This window comes from Aegilops tauschii, chromosome 2, assembly GCF_002575655.3.
Source record: "Aegilops tauschii subsp. strangulata cultivar AL8/78 chromosome 2, Aet v6.0, whole genome shotgun sequence".
Classification (NCBI taxonomy): Eukaryota; Viridiplantae; Streptophyta; class Magnoliopsida; order Poales; family Poaceae; genus Aegilops; species Aegilops tauschii.
Window position 1 is genome coordinate 315,133,907 of NC_053036.3, and position 6,518 is coordinate 315,140,424.

Here is a 6,518-nt window from a genome sequence, read left to right on the forward strand (position 1 = left end):
AGCCGGGGTGCCACAACGCTTGGTATCAGAGCCGCGCTGACTGTAGGCCACGCTAGACTACGACGTGTTAACCGGATGTTAGTTACGAGTTTAAGTTGAGTGTGGGTAGCATTTGTAGCTGGTTGTTGCATTGTATGCACTCGTTTTATTTTTATGCTAACCTGCTAATGGTTGTGAGTGTAGATGGCTCCAGTGCCGTATCCGTGCCAGTTGCAGCTGATGCCGTACACGTCGCCGCATCTCCTTCATAACGTGTGGCGTCGGCTGTACCCCCTTGGTGACGACCCAGTCTATCGTGTGTACCGGGAGCGTCTAGCAGACTCAGTGTATGAGTATCACACAGTGGTTACTCTGCGCACCAGTTCCGATTCCAACACTTACACTCGTACCTCCCGGAGCGGTTTTGCTTCTACCGCTTCTCAGGCTGTCCAGTTTGCTGCATTCGAGGTCCTCGTCGAGCTTCGTTATAACGAGGTCCGGATGCAGAACCACCCAGGTTTCTACTACTATCCCTCTCTGCACGACAATGGTCGTGTCCGCTTCCCTATCATTGATCCGGAGTATCATAGTGTTGCTAGCCACCTTTCCCGTTATATCACTGCTAGCTATCTTATGATCCACGAGCTGGCTCGAGAGCTGACTCGTGCTCGTACTGCTTTAGCCTCTACGAGATCTGTCACTGCTCCATCCTCTACGGGATTTACTCCTTACATTCCATCCAGTTCTAGTTCCCCCGCTTCACCGGTTACTCCTCCGAGTAGCTTGGGCACCTCGACCGTGAATCCTCTCAATGCTCCTGCTGAGTGGGTTTCACTTCTCACTACTCCCGTAGCCCCGATGCTTCACCCTACACCTGCCCCGGAGGGAGAGCCCTCGAGGCAGCGTCGTCGTGTTACCTTTAACTCGGAGGTTTCCGTTAACGTCGTCAGTTCAGGATCCGAGTCCACTTCAGGAGAGGACCCCGCAGCACCAGCAGAGCAGTAGAGCTTCTGAGTATCCGCAGTCGTCAGGATGATGTACGGATGTAGTCGTACGAGTCATGATGTTTCGTTTCCTGTATGAGAGTAGTTGAACCTGGCATGTTGTTTACCTTTCATGTATGAGTCTATGTATAATTATGTTGGAACTCTATTTATTCGCCTTATTTTCTTCGTTATTTCGGTTTCTCTCGGGCTTTGTTGCTGGCTTTTCCCCAATTTATTTTTGGATGTTTCTCATCTCGGTTGCGTTGTCTTGGAAAAAATCCACAATAGGATGACGCGGGGAGGCAGCAGTAGTGGCGCTCATGAGGATACTCCTATTCGTTGTTCAGCACGACAGGCAGGACACTCCCCCGAGTCGTACATTCCACCACCGCCTGCACCGCCAAATCCGCCCTCCACCGAGCAAATTCTGCGTATGTTTGAGGAAAGGAGGAATAATGATCTGGTTGAAATATTAAGAAGTGTGCAAGCTGTGGTTGGACAGAATGGAAATCAGAACAGTCATCACTCCAAGCTGTCAGATTTTCAGAGGACCAAGCCTCCCAGTTTCAGTCAGGTTATTGATCCCTTGGATGCAGACGATTGGTTGCGAACCATTGAGAGGAAGCTTGAGATTGCTCGTACTGAAGAAGATGATAAAGTTCCATTTGCAACCCATTATCTTGAAGGCGCTGCTGCCATATGGTGGGAAAATGCAAAAGCCATGTGGCCTGCTGATGAAGAAATCACCTGGGCAAAATTCAAGGATCGGTTCCGGAAATATCATATTCCTACTGGAATTATGAAGGTTAAGCAGCGTGAATTTCTCGCGCTCCTCCAAGGAAATCAGTCTGTGGGTGAATATTTGCAAAAAATTCAATCATCTGGCCCATTACTCCCTTTATGACGTGGCCATCGAAGAAAGAAATATTGACAGGTTTCTTGGGGGATTAAACCCGCAACTCGGATGTACCCTCAGTGTGCTTGATTTTCCAGATTTCCAAACTCTGGTAAACAAGGCTTTCATTGCTGAAAGGGAGCACAAGCTCATATCGGACAATAGGCCTGCTAATAACGATCACAAGCGCAAGTTTGAGCCAAGGAAGGAAGGGCAGCCAGTGCAAAAGGCTCGTACCTGGCAGCATACTCAGGTGGAATACAAGCCCAATTGGCAACAGAATGTTAACAAGATCACCACCCAAGTCAAGAATGTCGTGACCAACCCGGTGCTTGAGGAGCGCCAGCGCAACAATTCTTGCTTCAGTTGTGGGCAAACCGGACATTATGCCAGACAGTGTCCCAAGAACGGCAAGGCAAGTGCACTAATCAGGCCACAAGTCAACTTTATGGAGTCATGCCCGACCCAGCAAAACATCACTGGGCACGTTCATCATCTCTCCGCAGCCGAAGCCCAAGAGAACCCCGAAGTCGTCATTGGTATGTTCTCTGTTAATAACATACCTGTCGTAATTTTAATTGACTCTGGGGCTTCCCACTCTTTTATTTCACGGAGTTTTGTTGCCCAAAACAAATTTCCTTGTTCGCTTTTGGGCAAGAATATGCTGGTACAATCCCTGGGATCTTTATTCAGGAGCAATCTGGTCTGCCGTAATCTGGAAATCAATATCAACGGAGTATGTTTTCCAACTTCCTTGTTAATCATTGAGTCTGTAAAGTTGGATGTTATCTTGGGTATGAATTGGTTGACCCAATATCAAGTACGCATAAATTGCGCGACCCGAGAAGTCACTTTGACTAGTCAGAAGGGGCAGACTACCAAATTCTATGCTCGCAGAAGCATACCCAAGAAAGAAATGGTTTTCACCGCTATGGCTGGTGAGTTGGAATTAATTCCTGTGGTCAGTGAGTTTCCTGATGTATTTCCAAAAGAACTGCCAGGCATGCCACCAGATCGAGAGCTTGAGTTTGCAATAGATCTTGTGCCCGAAACCGCACCGTTATACAAGAAGTATTACCGGATGCCTTCATCAGAATTAGTGGAGCTAAGAAACAGCTTGATGAAATGCTCCAGAAAGGATATATCCGTCCCAGCTCTTCACCATGGGGATCACCTGCTATCTTTGTGGACAAGAAGGATGGCAGCCTCCGCATGTGTGTGGATTACCGTCAGCTGAATGATGTCACCATCAAAAATAAATATCCACTGCCAAGGATTGATGACTTGTTTGATTAGCTCAGTGGGGCCAAGGTATTCTCCAAGATTGATTTAAGGACAGGATATCATCATCTCAAGATTAAAAAGGAAGATATTCCTAAGATTGCATTCACCACTCGGTACGGTCTTTATGAATATACAGTTATGTCCTTTGGTCTCACCAATGCCCCTGCCTTCTTCATGCATATGATGAACAAAGTATTCATGGACTTCCTCGATAAGTTCATGGTAGTCTTCATCGATGACATACTTATATACTCAAAAAGTGAAGGAGAGCACAAAGAACACCTCCGAGCAGTGCTACAACGACTCCGCGACCATCAGTTATACGCCAAATTCAGTAAATGCGAGTTTTGGCTCAACCAAGTGGGATTTCTTGGACATGTGCTATCCGTCGAGGGTATAGCCGTGGACCCGAGCAAAGTAAAGGATGTGCTTGATTGGTTGCCACCCACAACTGTATCACAAATCCGGAGTTTTCTTGGATTAGCCGGACACTACCGTCGTTTCATTGAAGGGTTTTCCAAGATTGCTAAACCCATGACGGAGCTGCTCAAAAAGGATAAGAAGTTTGAATGGACCGAGGACTGTGAGAAAAGTTTCAATGAGCTAAAGATACGGCTGACGACCGCACCTGTGTTGACACTTCCAGATATCTACCGCAGTTTTGATGTGTACTGTGATGCCTCCAGACAAGGTCTTGGATGCGTACTTATGCAAGATGGCAAGGTAGTAGCATATGCATCATGACAGCTACGACCCCACGAGGGAAATTATCCTACTCAGGATCTGGAATTGGCCGGTGGTTCATGCTCTAAAAATTTGGAGACACTACCTCATCGGGAAGAGGTGCCAAATTTTTACCGACCACAAAAGTCTCAAGTATATATTTACTCAGCCAGATTTAAATCTCCGTCAAAGAAGATGGCTCGAGTTAGTCAAGGATTATGATCTTGGAATAAATTACCACCCGGGTAAGGCTAACGTGGTTGCCGATGCACTCAGTCGAAAGCCTGTCAGCCTAAATGTCATAATGAAATCCTTGCCTCCTGAACTTCAAGAGGAGATTGCTCAGCTCAACCTAGTCATAGTTGATGCTGGTCTTGCTAATATTTTGGAAGTTGCACCTACACTTGAGGAAGAGATCCGCAAGGCCTAGCCAGCTGACACCGTCCTGCAGAAACGTGCCAAGAGTATGGTAGCAGGACAGACTTCAGATTTTTCAAAGGATCAATTTGGTACCCTCCGATTCCGTGGAAGGATTTGTGTACCCAGTCAGGCGGATTTAAAGAAGAAAATCATGTCGGAAGCACTAAAATGTATGAAAACCTTTGACAAATATTCTGGTGGGATGGAATGAAGAAAGACATTGCCTATTTTGTGGCCTGTTGCGACATATGCAACCAGGTGAAGGCAGAGATCAGAAGCCAGCCGGACTTCTCCAACCGCTGCCAGTTTCACAATGGAAATGGGATGATGTGTGCATGGATTTTATCACAGGGCTACCTAAGACTCAGCGAGGCAATGATGCAATCTGGGTCATAGTGGACACCTTAACCAAGGTAGCTCACTTTATCCCGATCAGAACCACTTGTCGAGCGGATCAACTTGCACAACTGTATGTATCCAGAATAGTCAGTCTGCATGGAGTACCCCGAACAATCACTTCTGACCAAGGGTCACTTTTTACCTCCGCTTTTTGGTCACGTCTCCATCAAGCCTTGGGGACAGTGCTAAAATATAGTACCGCTTATCATCCTCAGACTGATGGACAGACTAAGCGGGTAAACCAAATACTCGAAGATATGCTACGAGCCTGTACTTTGGCCCAAGGACCTAAATGGGAAGACTGCCTGCCGTATGCCGATTTCTCTTATAACAACAGCTTCCAGACCAGTCTAAAGATGTCACCTTATGGGGCTTTGTATGGCCGTAAGTGCCGCATTTTAGATTGGTCTCAAACTGGAGATAGCCGTATTTTCGGAACAGAACTCATGATGGAAGCTGAGAAGCAAGTTAAGGAAATCCAAGACAGATTGCAATTGGCCAAATCACGGCAAAAGAGTTATTATGATGCAAAGCACCGACAGATCAGTTTTGAACCCGGAGAACACGTATATCTCCGAGTCACTCCTATGAAAGGAGTCAAGAGATTCCAAACTCGTGGAAAGTTGGCCCCCAGATTTATTGGTCCATTTCCAGTTATGTCCAGAGTGGGTACTGTTGCATATCAGTTGGAACTACCCCCTGAATTGTCGGAAGTGCACAATGTGTTTCATGTTTCACAGTTGAGGCGATGTATATCGCCGCCTGAGAAAACTATTACTATGACTGAAATAGAGTTGGCAAAAGATTTAACCTATGAAGAGAAACCGGTCAGAATTTTGGATCAGATGGAAAGGGTCACTCGTAGTAAAGCAACAAAGTTTTACAAAGTTCAGTGGGAGCATCACACCGAGGCAGAATCGACTTGGGAACGAGAAGAATTTCTAAAGGCACATTATCCAGAATGGTTTTCCCAAGCAACCGAATCTCGAGGACGAGATTCATCCTAAGTGGGGGAGGTTTGTGACAGTCTGGTTTTTGCCCTCTTCTCTTTGCCTGATTTTCATTTGATTTGGTTTTGAAATCTGGAGTTTTGAATCTTTTCATATGGACTTAAACACTTGGGTACCCCTTGACTTTCACCCAAGTGCCTCATTTCCCTCTCTAACTATCTTTTTCTCTCTGGTTCACCTCAAAATAATATTTTGAATATTTTTCTTAAATGAAAAATATTCATTTCCCTCTCTTAAACCCTAGCTAGCTCAATGTGCTCCAAAGCAACCCCAATTTTTCTTGCCCACAAAAATCTGAGAAAATTCCCAAATATTCTTTAAACCCTAGGGCACCTTCCTGAGCAAAAATATTTCATCACTTTTTGGAATATTTTTGCTACAGAACATATTTTCTGTTCTGGACAGAAATGGTAGTTTCTACAACAACTACCATTTTACTTGCTCTATTGTGGCTGATTTTTCTTATGCATCATCACCTTAGTAGATGATTGCTAACCTCCAAAGCCCATCTCCCAACTCTCAGTAGTTTGACCACAGTAAGCTCTCAAAGTTACTGACCAGAAACTTACCAGGAAGTTGAAATCTATTCTACTGCGTTTGACTCCAAACCAAAGCGTGTTAACTTCTCAAACTACCACGAACTACACGCCAGACATGAAGTTTGGGCTTAGGTCGGCCTGATGTCATAGTTCACGCGGTCACCGCATTCATCCAGGTGTGTTGGCATGCGTCCGACGCGCTCTGCGACGCGCCCGAGCTTCTGTTGATCGCGTTCTCGCTTCCCCGACTGTCTAAACTTGCCAAACCTCGCCACAATCATCG